The sequence below is a fragment of the Leptonychotes weddellii genome, chromosome 8, assembly GCF_054177405.1.
Source record: "Leptonychotes weddellii isolate Sample4059 chromosome 8, ASM5417740v2, whole genome shotgun sequence".
Lineage (NCBI taxonomy): Eukaryota > Metazoa > Chordata > Mammalia > Carnivora > Phocidae > Leptonychotes > Leptonychotes weddellii.
Window position 1 is genome coordinate 8,124,599 of NC_138376.1, and position 14,901 is coordinate 8,139,499.

The following is a 14,901-nucleotide window of genomic DNA, read 5'->3' on the forward strand; positions in this document are numbered from 1 at the left end:
GGTAGCTGTTGGGATTACCACATGAAGAAGAGGTTTAATGTGCCATGTCATTCCTTGTCACTGTTTTGGAGATTCACTGTCCATTGATATGAGCAAAGCACAGATGCTGTTGGTTTCCACGACCCACTCACGTCCTGAATGTTCTAGTAGTCACTGTTGATACAAACTACACAATCACAGGGAAACATGACCTCCCAGCCCCACGTTTTGCTAGTGTTCCTTCCTTGAGGCATTGCATCCCCATTCCATTGAACACAGATGACTACTGATTTATTATTTGGTGAGTCTTGGTCCTTCCAAGGAGTTTATCACAATTGCTTTAGCTCAGGAGGGAAGCATTTCTGTTCGTGAAGGAAGTTTGATTACTACTCTTTTGATTGTGTCCCCATTTCCTTAGGTATTTAGTCTTTTTTTTTTTTTAAGATTTTATTTATTTATTTGACAGAGAGAGACACAGCGAGAGAGGGAACACAAGCAGGGGGAGTGGGAGAGGGAGAAGCGGGCTTCCCACTGAGCAGGGAGCCCGATGCGGGGCTCGATCCCAGGACCCTGGGACCATGACCTGAGCGGAAGGCAGACGCTTAACGACTGAGCCACCCCGGCACCCCATTAGGTATTTAGTCTTTTTTTTTTTTTTTAAAGATTTTATTTATTTATTCATAAGCGACAGAGAGAGAGAGAGTCAGAGGGATAAGCAGGCTCCCCACTGAGCAGGGAGCCCGATGCGGGACTCGATCCCAGGACCCTGCTATCATGACCTGAGCCGAAGGCAGACGCTTAACCATCTGAGCCACCCAGGCGCCCTAGGTATTTAGTCTTAATGAATGTGTTCTCCTCATTTCTACTAAGAAGAACATCAGCTGAATGACTTTCTCATTTGCTTTTTAAAAAGAATAGTGAGGGATGGATGGAGAGGATGCAGGTCTTACAAGACTAGAAAGCAAAAGGAGATCACTTGCTTGTAGGGAATTTTATTTCCTGACAATGCTTTCCTTGCCACATAAAGCAAACTTCTTGAGAAATTATTCGATATACAATTTTTTCAAAAGTTAATCTGGAACTAGGGAAATTTCTTCTGTTGCTCACAGTGAGTAAATGAGCCTTTCTTTCCAAACATCATTCCTACACCTTTAGCAAATATATTTCATTGAAGTAAATAAGTACTTCTTAATGTTGGTTGTAGTCAATTTGTCTTTTTATTGGCCCATTAGCACTTTAGACAATAAATTCTACAGAGTCTAGAACAGTCTGCTTTGAGTGTTAGCCCAGTGTGTATTTTGGTGTTGGGTGTGTGCTTTTGGATTTATATAAACTACAAAAGTAAATGATTTTCTACTGTAACAGAAACAAATGCTGTGGCTATGCAGAGCTCACTCTTTGTTCAGCTGATGTTATTCAGGATACAAGCCAGAGAGATGTTCCTGAAGTAGAACTCTACTCAAGGACTCCTCACCACTTAGAGAGAAAATCTATTCTCCTTGGACTACATGTAGGGTCCTTTATTATATATCCTCCATCTACCTTCCTCACCCTCTGCTCCGTGACTCCCACCTGGCCCAGGGCTGTTCCTCTTCTATAACCCAGGGAGCCAGCAGGTCTCAGAATGGTTCCTTAAGGATCCACAAAACCCCTACTGTGTGTGCAGCCTCGGAAAGCCCTTGAGAAATCAAAAAGTTGGGTGGAAAGCAAAAGTGTGCATAACAAACAACAGTAAACATTTTGAGATAATACTGAGTTAAACTGTCTGTTTTATAGATTTTGAGTGCTATAGAAAACCCAAGGAAGGACAAAATCCGGAAGGGCTGAACAGAATTCTGAAGTCTAAACTGAGCTTAGTGTAAACTGATTATTGGTTGACTGATATGGTGCAGAACGGGCTACTGCATGATGTGGTTAAAATAATGCTTCAGGGAGGTTGTTTTTCTTTGTCGTGTCTTCTAGAATCACATTCTCCCTTATTGTCCACAGAGACCATTCTGGTCTTCTGCACTGTATCAACACATATCCCTGAATATAGGACAAACTTTTTTTTTTTTTAAGATTTTATTTATTTATTTGAAAGAGAGAGCACAGAGGGAGAGGGAGAAGCAGACTCCCCACTGAGCAGGGATCCCAATGCAGGACTCATCCCAGGACTTCAAGATCATGACTTGAGCCAAGGGCAGACACTTAGCTGACTGAGCCACCCAGGTGCCCCAGAACAAACTTTTTTTTTTAAATGGGAAATAACTTCATTTAAAGTACAGATAATAAAATTGACATGTGAAACTAAAGATTTCTGGAGCTCTGCGTTACAAATTAGTATGTTCAGAAATATTTAAAAAGATAAAAATGATTTTTAAACTTACTGAGAGCCTAATAAATTTACTACTTTTAATTTGCATGATCACATCAAATAGCATGTTCCATTCAGCCCTGAAATACAGCACTCTCTCGGCTCATAGAGCAGTGTCTATTTACAAAACGTGGGGAGAAATTCTTATTCTTTAGACAGCCCTATTATTGTGCAAATCCAATGACCACCTTAGCAAAAAGTGAAATTCTTGCTAGCTATTCTCAGGTTTGTTTGTATCCATTGTAAATAAGCTGCCTACTAAGTATATTACTGGTAGATTTGTTGATTGGTTTCATACTAACTTGATTTCCCTTCTCTTCATTAAAAAAGAAGTTGCAATTCCTTCTTAATGGTGAATAGAAACATTAAGATAGAAGCCTTCATTCTCTGATGGGAAGTAGAGGAAATGGAAAAGGGGGAGCATGGATTTCCTGAAACCGACCTATTTGTCAGGCTCAGTGAATAATGGAATCATTGATACTGACGAAGAGCTCTCTAGGCGGCTCTCAAAACTTGGGGGGCAGAGAGAAGGAGGGGTAGCGGAGAGAGACTTGAAAGCACAGGGATTGAGGGAGCCAAGGGAGGCAGGGCGCTGAGTTTCATGTGGTGTGTCAGAATGTTCCGTTTGACTATTTGTTAAAAGTGACCGCAGCACCCTTCGCTCTCAAGCTGTCCCACGTAGAAATACGCAAGTCTGTAGCATGTTGGATGGCACAGCAGCGGGCTTTTGGAGTGCTGGGAGGGAGAATGTGGGCTCCGACGTCAGACCGCCCGGGGAGCCACCGAATCTCACTGCCCCTCTGTTTCCTCACATGTTAAATGAGGATGATAATCATTCCATCTCCTAGGGTTGATTTGATGACCAAATGACCTGTCCGCGGAAAGTACGTAAGCCACTCACTATTTACCGTCTTTGTCGTGGTCACGTTGTCACAGTCCTGAGGGTAATACCGTCAGCTCTGTGGAAAGAGAACGCACTGGAATTGACGAGACTCAGTTTTGCCACCAGCTGCTCACCTTGGGGGATCTGTTTCCTCATCTGTGGGAGGAGGAGACATGGCCCAGGGTGATCTCAGACCCCCTCTCGCTCTCTGATAAAGCATGAATCAGACACTTTATGTTGGCCACACAGCTGTTGTAATGGACTTTTCAGAGGCAAGTCAAAGACTTGTTTGTTAAGCGGTTTGAATTGCCCTGAATCAGGCTCTGAGACGTTTTACATTTTAACTGTATTTATTTCTTATTATAACCTTTGGGTTAGGTAGGCATAATAATGCTTGTCTGGCAGATAAGTCTGAGTCTTTAAAGCAAAAACGCTTGTGCCAGGATGAAGAAAACAAAAACAAAACAAGTAACCTGCAAAAATGAGGGACCCAAAGCTTGGCGTATTTCTACGTAAACTCTCATCTTCCCTGCATGGATCTTCATACACACAGACGTAGATCCACATTTAGGACTATAAAGCTATTGTAGTGAACACTGACCACACTTGAGAGTGTCATACAGATAATAGATCTTTGTAAATGGTTAAATCACTGCCGATTATAACTGAGGCCTTCTTGATAATGAATCAGTCCATGATTCATCACTGCCTAAAATGTGCCATGTTGGTAAATAACAGTGACTTCCAGTCCCCTTGGTTTCAGTTTTCTTCCTAGTGGGGGAGTATTTTTCACAAACCTATTTTTCTATAGATCTTCATGCCAAAAATTAAAACCAATCTGGTGAGGGCCGCCTGGCTGGCTCTGTCGGTAGAGCACGCGAATCTTGATCTTGGGGTTGTAAGTTCGAACCCCATGTTGGGCATAGAGATTACTAAAAAAAGTCTGTAACCGACTGAGCCACCCAGGCACCCCAAAAATAAAATCTTAAACCTGTCTTGGGGTGGCATATCTGGGGATCAGTGCGGATATGAACATTTCCAGGCCCAGAGCTTCTAAACTATTGCCTTAGAAATTATATAACAATTTTCACCATATGGCGTGTTGCTCAAACTTGCTGAAGCCGTGTGTTTTCAGGCATTGTTAATGCCCTGCAGTTCAGGAGAAAGGTTATATATATGTCTGATTCTTGTTCTGCTCACGTAGCTTTGTGCTGTGTGCATCCGAGCCGTGAGCTGTTGCCGTGTTTGATTCTGTTCCCATGGTGGGACGTTTTATGTGCCCAGAGGTAGAAATGATTTCTCTTTCACACTGTTTAACGGAAGCAAGATTAGGAACAAGATAAGACATTTGTGCGATTATTGCTAATTGAAAATTTATATTCTAAAAGCCAGCACTAGCCAAAATAGAACCAATATTTCATCAAAGTTCCAAAATATTGCTTTAGCAAAGTTGGTTCATTCTTTCATTATTCAAGTATATAAGAAACACTCAGCAAGTGCCTTGCACAGAATAATTGTGAGCTGTTAGGTTTATCAAAACCATAGATGTTTTCCCTATGGTTATGAGAAGCAGTAGCGGTTGATTCTTTGAAAAGTTTGGTGAAATGGAGATTCATTATAAATGATGCATGCCATCTTAAAAGACACAAAACAGTCTAAATGCAGAGTACTTCTAGATTTTTCTTTCTCTTTTATAGTCTTTTGTAAATTGTCATACTCATCCCAAATTTGACAGTTCTTTTAGTGACAGCCTTATCAGGTTGTTCCCTAAGCATCCAACTTCATTTTCTTAGAACCAGCAACTGTCTTTTTACATTTGTTAATGAAATTATGTAATTAGAGAGAAGTACAATTGACATAAACCAGTTTAGGAGCAAACACAGCTGACCCTTTGTGAGAGCATAGCTCAGCTGGTGGGAGTCCAGAGCACAGCCTCCCAGCTGGGGTGATGTAGGGTTCAGTGGGCGCGCCTCAGTGTACTATGTTATAGATGGAAAAGATATTGGCGAATTCAGAAAATTGGGTAAAAGTGGAGGTCAGTGAAGAAAAACTTTTCTTCTTTTTTTCTGTTTCTGTATCACAAGAATCTTTGATGTTTACTTTCAAGTTTACTCATGGTGGGGTTGTATTTGTGTTTGGGTAAAGTGTGCCAAGTGCCCACATTGAGACCGTTTGAGTTCACATCACTGCACTCCTCACGGACGTTTCCTTGCCCAGTGAGGTCATAGAGACGGGGGGGCCTTGACTTTTCTCTGGGTTAGGCCAGCTTTACTAGTGAGAAAAACTTCCCTGAAATAAATAAGCTAAGCTAATACTGTTAGATTTTTTTAAAAAGAGAGAGTGTGTGCGTATGTGTGTGTGTAAATGTGAGTGTGTATATAAGTATGCGTGTGTGTGTGGATGTATGTATATTGTGAGTGTGTATATTTGACTATGAGTATGTGAGTGTGTGGTGAGTGTGGGTGTGTGTAAATGTGAGTTAGTGTGTGTGTACATATGTGTGTATATGTTTATGTGTGAGTGTGTGTGTGTGCTTTTCTCTTACTTCTACTCCTAATTTTTTTTAAAGTAGGCTTCATGCCCAGCGTGGGGCTTGAACTCATGACCCTGAGGTCAAGAGCCCCATGCTCTATTGACTGAGCCAGCCAGGCGCTCCTCTACTCCTATTTTTTAATCCCACACAGCCCCACCTTCTTACAGGCTTTCCTTTCTTCATCCCCATCTATTCCTTATTTATTGGCACCCAAAGACATCATGTAACTTACTGAAGGGTATGTAGAGAGGTGGGTAAGAACCACAGTAGACAACAGACTTGGGAGCACTAGGTTTCCCACACGCTGCTCATCCCTTCACCTGCACTGGGTCATTTAATTGTCAGAACACCCAATCACGTAGAAACAATTATTGCCCCCATTTTACAGATAAGGAAACTGCTCCATGGGAGAGAGCTGAAAAGCAGTCATAAATGTGAGTTTTAGGCAGTGACAAGTTTGTAAGAAAATGTTATGGATTCTCCTGCAGTCCCAGGCTGTCCTCTCTTTTCTGCCACCCCAAAAGAGCGGCGTTCGGCAATCACGTTGCAGTACTCTGGCTTGGAAGCCGGTTAGGAATCATTCTGATAGCATTCTCCCTCCTGTCAGATGTTCTCTGGAGTCCCCTTTGGTTTGGGCTTTGTTTTAATCTCCCCTCGAGTGCTGTGAATACTGTGCTCCCCACAGTCCAGAAGGGATGTTGGGGCCGGCATGTTCCTGTACCACTGAGAACATATTAGACAGAAATGAAGAACACTTACTTTCCCAGCAGATGCTTTATGTGAAAACACCCTACGGAATAGCTCAAAAGACATTCTCTATCAGAGTCCTCACAGGCCAGGTGGCTTCTTTGCTTCTTGCGTCCTGGGCACCAATATCTGACCCTCTCCTCGGTGAGTCAGCCACCTGACTTGCCAACAAAAAAGGAGCCAAGGTTCACTGCCAGTTCATGACTCGTCCCAGCGCTGTTGCTGGGGTGGAAATGTCCATCTGGGTGAGTCACCCTGTGCCATACTGCAAGTAAGACTCCCAAACACTGCGACGCTGATCGCCCTTGGACACCACTGTGGAAAGTGGCCCCACATTCTCCTTTTACCCGCATGGCCCAGTTTCTCAGGATCGTTTTACCAAGCCCCTTAGTGGCAAACTTCTGTAGTTGATTAAAACGTAAATCTAGTGTCACCAGGTCAATCCTGAAAGGCTTCATTTTTGGATCCAAACTCTGTAGTTTTGGTCATTTAGCTTAACCAAGGTTTAACTTCCCCACATGGGACAGTTTCTGAGTTGCCCTATTTGGGAGAGGGATTTGCTGAAGCCTGGTCCACGTTAGGCATTTCTCCCCACTGCACGTATATGTGGAGAACCTGTCCGGTCTTGCACTGTCCAGGAGCTCTGATTTGGACCTAGGCCACCTGCCAAGCCCAGACTCATCAAAATCACTGAGGCTGTCAGCCCTGCTTAGAGGTGGAAAAACATCCTCACCCAGCAAGCAGACCCAGGAGTCCCACATCACAAATACTGAGCTCAAACATTTTTTTCCCCACTCTAACTCCAAAGAGAAAAGACAGGAAAACAGGAGACTCTATTTACAGTGATAAAAAGTATTGATCATGTTGAAATCTTGAATGCTTTTCCATGTTCCTGCTTTAGAAGATGAGAAATATTCCATGCATATGTCCTGTCTGACCTTGTATTGCCATGCTTACTGTTTTATTCAGCCATGATCTCTATGTGACCGCCTTGTTTAATGTAGATTTTAAATAAGACAGGGGTTATGCCTTCCCATTTTGTTCTCCCATTTCTTAGAACACAGCCCCCTGTAACTGACCCTGTGCCTCTTTGGTAGTCAGGTGTTAGGCATATGAATGGTACGTGCATTTTCTCTTTCATCCCTGGTTGGTCTTCTTCTGCTCGGGGCCCTGCTATAGAGAGAGAATTACCTTGGTTACTCAGTTGCCAACGCACACACGTAACAGCTTTGAATACGTTGCTGCGGTCCCCAACAGGGACAAGTGATGCACGAGTGTAGAGACTCAGATCTGTATTATATATGTGACTTAGGGTTGGGTGGGTCAGGTGTATAACCTTGGTTGCAGAAATTCCATACAGGGGTCCTCTCTGCTGTTGTGATATTGTATTCCAGATTGCTTTGGGCATGCCTATGTGTTAAGACTTATGCATATAGTTTTTGTGTGTGTGTGTGTGTGTGTATGCACAGTTTTAAGCATAAACCGCTATATACAGTTGTAAGCATAAACCCCACAGGGGAAATTGGCATCTTCTTGGTCATGGTTATTAACAAATGAGGTCAGGTTTGCCCTGTGGATTCCCTGCACCAGACACATGGAGCTGCCATGTGTAGAAGGATCATGTGCTGAAAAGCCACAAGCCTCTTGGGTTTGTCAGTGCTGTGGCTTTGCTTGGTTTGTCTGGGATAGAAGCAAATACTCGTAGATCCTCCTGCTTCCCACACGACTTTTGAACTTTCCCTCTCCGGCTGGTGCGCATTCCCCTAGACAGACAGCTGCTTTCTCTTTGAGGGTGAGGTATGGGCAGGAAACATGTAGGTGAAAATATTGCATCTTTTATGGGCTCCCTGATTCCCACCATCCAACATAAACAGCCCCATTGTTTTGCATAGTGAGCTTCAAAAAGCAGTTGGCAAGTCGTTTTTTTTTCCTATACTGAAAAAGGAGACCTCTGTGTTTAAAAAATAGAAACGAACAAAGCAGGAAAACCTTAGTCTTTTGGATCAACGAGACTCTGCTTAACAGACCATATAAGGGTCTTTGATATTTAATGTCTTCTCTCTATCACAGAGTGAAGTGTACCCCCATTTGTGTGTCACGGAGAGCTGGTTGTGTTGGAGAGGACGGGAGGCTGTATAGAGTCCCCAGGGCATTTTTGGGCTTTGGTTGACAGTCTGACCCTTTTACAGTGGTTTCCTACCAACCCAGTGATGCCCTTGAAAGTTCCCAAACCGAAGCATTGATTAACTATAACCCCAGCCAAGGAGTTCTACAGCTCAAAGGGCACCAGTTAGAAAAATCAGGGGAAATGTATAGAGGGTGTTTCTATTCACAGTTTTATTGATAGGATTTATAATGTTGGGTTTTGCCCCCTGTACCCTTCCAAGATTATGTTATGAAAGAAAAGTAAATATTTTTCCTCCACTGGACAGTATAGGTTGGCATATCTTGTCCCAAATAATGCTGTTCTTTTTTCCTCTCCTTACAAGCCCCAACATAACACACAAACACACGTCCAGACATACATGTACCCCCAACACACACACACGCACACATGCACCACACATACACCCCCAACACACACACATACACGCGTATGCCCAGCACATATATAACCCCATATACACTCAACACACACACATACACCAATACATACAAAACATAACACCCCATCACCATTTTATACCATTATATTTGGCCAGTAGAATTTTAGAAGTGGGAACTAGAGAAAAAGCAGTAAGTGATTCCTTTAAAATCTTTTTCCTAAGAATAGGTGTCTTTTATCTTTGAAATTGGATTACCTGACAAAATTGTTGCAAAGGCAAAGGAACTACTTTAAGGAAAAATAATTAGATGTTGACCTCCTTCTCTATACCAAAATTAATTACAGTTGATTAAAGATTTGAGGGATGATATTGATAATGGATATTAACTAAAATATACTCTAGACTTATACTGGCCACGCACTGTGGTAAGTGCTTTACCTGTCTTGCCTTGTTAAATCATACCAGCGACCCAGTAAGGTAGCCACTATTATTCCTGACTTACTAATGAAGAAATCCAGAACTTGCCCGAGGTCACACAGCTGGTAAGGAGCAGAGTTCAGGTTGGAAAATAAAACTGTAAAAAAATAAAAACAACAGGGGCGCCTGGGTGGCTCAGTTGGTTGAGCGACTGCCTTCGGCTCAGGTCATGATCCTGGAGTCCCGGGATCGAGTCCCGCATCGGGCTCCCTGCTCGGCAGGGAGTCTGCTTCTCCCTCTGACCCTCTCCCCTCTCATGTTCTCTCTCTCTCTCTCTCTCTCTCATTCTCGCTCTCTCAAATAAATAAATAAATCTTTACAAAAAAAAAAATAATAATAAAAAAAATAAAAACAACAGGGGCGCCTGGGTGGCTCAGTTGGTTAAGCGACTGCCTTCGGCTCAGGTCATGATCCCGGAGTCCTGGGGTCAAGTCCCGCATCGGGCTCCCGGCTCAGCGGGGAGCCTGCTTCTCCCTCTGACCCTATCCCCTCTCATGCTGTTTCTCTCTCTCTCTCTCTCAAATAAATAAATAAAAAATTAAAAAAAAATAAATAAAATTAAAAAATAAAAACAACAGAACTAGAGGAAAATACAGGTGAATCCCTATATAATTTGGGGTAATAATAATACAAAAGGATTTTGGAAGCATAAACATATACTGTAGGGAAAAATCACAAAGGAGAAGATGAAAGATTTGAATATGGACAACCAAAAGCTTTTGTATGACAAAAACCAACATGAGACTAAAAAGTAAATGACAGACTGGAAACAATATTTACAATGTATAATAGACCAAAGGTTAATATATCCGTAATATGTGATAAGCATTTTTGGGGCACCTGGCTGGCTCAGTCAGAAGAGCATGTGACTCTTGATCTCGGGATTATGAGTTCAAGCCCCATGTTTGGTGTAGAGATTACTTAAATAAGTAAATAAATAAGTAAATAAACATAAACGTATGTATGATGAGCATTTTTAAGTAAAAAAAATCAATGACTAAACCAATCAATTTGTAAAAAGAAACATGGGACCCAAATAATCAATTTACTAAAGAATAAATACAAAGCAGGCAATCAACAAAGGAGAGGAAAATTGTAGTTTAGACAAAACCAGGAAGAATGATAATAGCCGTGTTGTTGAGGGTACATTGCTAGAAGACACAGTAATTTGAGTTTTTGGAGTTTTGCCTGAAACTTGAAAACAGAAAAGTGCTCAGAGATAAATATGTAAGGATAAATATTGCAGAAAAAAGAAAAAGGAAATAATCTACATATCCATAATAGGGAACTGATTGCATCAGTTAAGCATACAATGGAAAGCTAAGTAGCTAGAAAAAATATTAATGTTGATATAACTTTGTAGAGGTGGCAAAGTGTTCATTATTTCTTATCTTGAAAGAGAATAAATTTCCCTTGAGACATGAAGCCATAGTGATAAAATGTATTGCAGTCTCTCTGGAATCCAGTCTTGCTTAGAATTGTAAAGATACGTGAACTTAACAATAGTTCTTTGTGTTTATCCTTTTATAAATTGTGCTTCGAGGTAGTTATTTAAGGATGGAAAGGAGACGAATTCTTTCCAGAAACACAGTATAATTGTTTGCTACTTTTTCATATTCTATTTTGTATTTCCCCGAATTTTTTCCTTTACTACTTATAACTAAAACTTTATTGAATATGATAAATCTGAAGTATATTCTGTCAAGCATAACTGTAAATATCTAAGAGAACTTGACTTTTTGAAAAGTATATGCATATATTTAATGGAAATCAGAGAGACTAGTTTGGTTTTTTTCTGTCACATATATTTCATTTTAATGTCTGGGAGGTTACTGTGGGTGCCAGGAAAAGTATGATCTGTCATTTTTATCAAAATTATTCAACTAGTAGATACATATTACATTAACACAACTACTCACGTCTACCCCCAGTGCCTTATGTAACCAAGGGTACTCTAGTCTTTAGGGGCTCATTAGAATTTCAAAAACAGTCATACTTTGACCAAAGTATAAACTCTAATGCAATTAAACCTTTTTTTTTTTTTTTTTTAATTTTTATTTTGAAGTGATCTCCACACGCATTGTGGGGCTCGAACTCAAAACCCTAAGATCAAGAGTTGCATGCTCTTGGGGCGCCTGGGTGGCTCAGTTGGTTAAGCGACTGCCTTCGGCTCAGGTCATGATCCTGGAGTCCCGGGATCGAGTCCCGCATCGGGCTCCCTGCTCGGCAGGGAGCCTGCTTCTGCCTCTGACCCTCCCCCCTCTCATGTGCTCTCTCTCTCTCATTCTCTCTGTCTCAAATAAATAAATAAAAAAAAAAATCAAAAAAAAAAAAAAGAGTTGCATGCTCTACCAACTGAGCCAGCCAGACACCCCAGATGTTTCTTTTTAAGTTAAACAAACAATATTTTGATGCCTCAGTCCTCACTAATGAGGAAAGGGTTCCCCAATTAAATACACTTTAGTCTGAGGACAGCTATGTCAACATATAGGAATAACTCGGGAAGTAAAAGTGCCTACTGTTTGACAGGTACTCTGCTAAGATTCAACAACACCTATTTTTAAAGCTCACAGGACGTCTGGGAGGCTCAGTCAGTTGGGCATCTGACTCTTGATTTCAGCTCAGGTCATGATCTCAGAGTCGTGAGATCGAGCCTCGCATCAGGCTCCGTGCTAAGTGTAGAGTCTGCTTGAGATTCTCTCTCTCCCTCTCCCGTTGCCCCTCCCCCCTCAAATGAATAAATAAATAAAATCTTTTAAAAAAAGAAACTGGCAATCCAGTGGTAGAGAAAAAAATGGAAAAAAATAGTGGGGTATAATAAGATCTAGAGTTTGTAAAAACAAACAAACAAACAAAACCACAAAGACCAGACATGGGAGTAACTGACTCCTGGTGTCGTGCAATCTGAGTCACCGATGATAGGTGAACATCTCCTTTAACATTCAAGAGGCAGTACAGACAGACCCAGGCCCTGCCACTCACTGTCTGTGTGATCTTGGACCAATGACTCCCCTTTAGAACCCCAGCCTCCTTACAGATGCTGCTGGCCCTGGGGTCTGCAAGGATTCAATGATACAAAATATGTAAAATGCATTGGTATTGGGGCAGTTGATAAAAATTAATTCTCTTCTTCTTAGTTGCACAAATAATGAAAGTATACAAGTTTAAAAGGTTAATTTATCTGGGCACCTGGGTGGCTCAGTCAATTAAGCATCTGACTTCGGCTCAGGTCATGATTACAGGGTTCTGAGATCGAGCCCCATATCAGGCTCCCTGCTCTCCCTCTCCCTCTGCCCCTCTGCACCCCACCCCCACTTGTACTCGCTCTCTTGCTCACTCTCAAATAAATAAAATCTTAAAAAAAAAAGTAAAAGTTTAATTCATATCCTCTTTAGTATTTGTAGTCATTTAGACATAGGCAAACCCAATTTATTCATGTATTTTTATATCCTGGAGAATTCTTTAATCATTTGGTTTATATTTTTTGTGCAAATTTAGTGTATATATCCTATCCTGGAAGGTTTTGTGGTTTTTTTTCCTTGACATGTCATAAACCTATTTCATGTAGCTCTGTAGCATTCATTCTTGGTTTTTTTGACTAATGCTCTTTAGTTTAAAAAACCATTCGTACCAAGGGAAAAAAAAATTGCGATTTTCCTTTAAGAGAATATGGAGGGGCTCCTGGGTGGCTCAGTCAGTTGAGCATCTGACTCTTGGTTTTGGCTCAGGTCGTGATCTCAGGGTCGTGAGATCAAGCCTCACATTGGGCTCCACACTCAGCGGGGAGTCTGCTTGGAGCTTCTCTCCCTCTGTCCCTCCCCCCAGTCACTCTCTTTCTCTAAAATAAATCTTAAAAAAAAATAAAAATAAAAGAATATGGAGAAAATAATTCCTCATACTTCCATCCTACTCAGCCTCAGGAGGAAAAGCTAGAAGTACTGCATCTCACCCCCTAACATAGGAAGAGAGAGGTTCCTGACTAAGTGGCCATAGGCCTTTGCATGGCCGTGGTCGAACCCTGACCACAGTGCTCCCTGCAGTCGAGTTCTTAGTCAACTCAAGTTCTTGCTTTTTTTCAAGTTACTAAATAGGAGTTGAAATCAAGAGTTACCAGCAGGATGTTTGACCTGGCCAGGTCTTAAAGCATCTTGTCCCCACCCTCACCCCCTTTCTGAGGGGGACTGGTTAACCAGGGTGGAACGATGCCACGAGATGGCTCTGTTTGTCTCCTTGTGCCACGAAAGCAGTGCCTTCAGAGCCTGCTGGCGGCACTTGGGTCTGGCTGAGGACCACGGTCGGTTCTCACAAGCCTGAGCGCAGGCTGGGTTTAATCCCTAAATTCTACACTGCAGGGCTCTGCTCCAGATTTAAGGCCTGTCTTTTGGCGTGGGCGTTGGGGGGAGTACACGTGGAATAAGGAAGATCCTTTGAGAAAACGTACAGGAAAAAAGTACTGATATAGTAGATAAAAATTTTGACATTGCCTTATTCTTTCTAGAGTGTGTGTGTGCGCACACATATGTAGCTGGTCTTCACAACAAACCCGTGCATTTAGGAGTGGTTACACCCTTTTTAAAAATCCACATATTACGCCAACATGTTCTGAATACCCCTTAGGTACCAGGCTCTGTGCTAGATGTTAGAAGTCAGAATTAGAGAAATAAGGTTATGTAAATCTGTTATTTTTTCTTCCAATTCATTTTTTTCAACTTTAGTGCCCATCAGTGGATCTTTCACACTATTTGACATAAGTTTTTTACATTATATGTATACGTTAAAGGTATTGGAACATGACTTTTGTTAAACTCAGGAATGTTTTTGAATTTTAGCATTGTTTACACACACAGGTGTGTTCTATTTGGTGGTTGTTTTTTTTTTTACATGGTTTGTAATATTCTAACATAGAAAATAGTCTCATTTTCCTTCTCTACTCCCTTACTAATGGGCATTTAACTTGATTCCAACTTAGAAAGTCAAAATAATGCTGCTGCGAGCATTCTGTTACAGGAGTCCCTTGCAGAACGTCTCTAGGGTGGGTGCCTCACATTGGCTCCAAGTAGGGGCATATTCTCTCTCTTCTAGGTGCTGTCAGGTTTTCTTCAAGTGGCTGCATTATTTATTCTCCCCCCAGCGGATTATGAAAATGCCTGTATTTCCTCAGTCTAGCTGTATTGTTGCCACAATTTTATGTTTTGCCAACCTAATGGTTGGAGACATTACTTGTTTCGTGCTTACACATCTCTGAGAGTCCCACTGTGCAGCCGCATGTCCCAGTGTAACAAGAGACTGCCAGAATTAGGTCCGGCTTTGCATAAAGGAAACAGTACACCTGAAAGCTTACGTTATGTTGTGTTATTTCCAAATGTACAAGGAATTGTCA

At 41.6% G+C, this 14,901-nt stretch overlaps 1 protein-coding gene across 1 annotated transcript in view; it reads left to right on the top strand.

The window, feature by feature from the left end:
* Nucleotides 1–14,901, top strand: part of KIF13A (kinesin family member 13A) — a 121,873-nt gene that overhangs the window by 22,100 nt on the left and 84,872 nt on the right. The gene's annotated exons all lie outside the window — the stretch shown is intronic.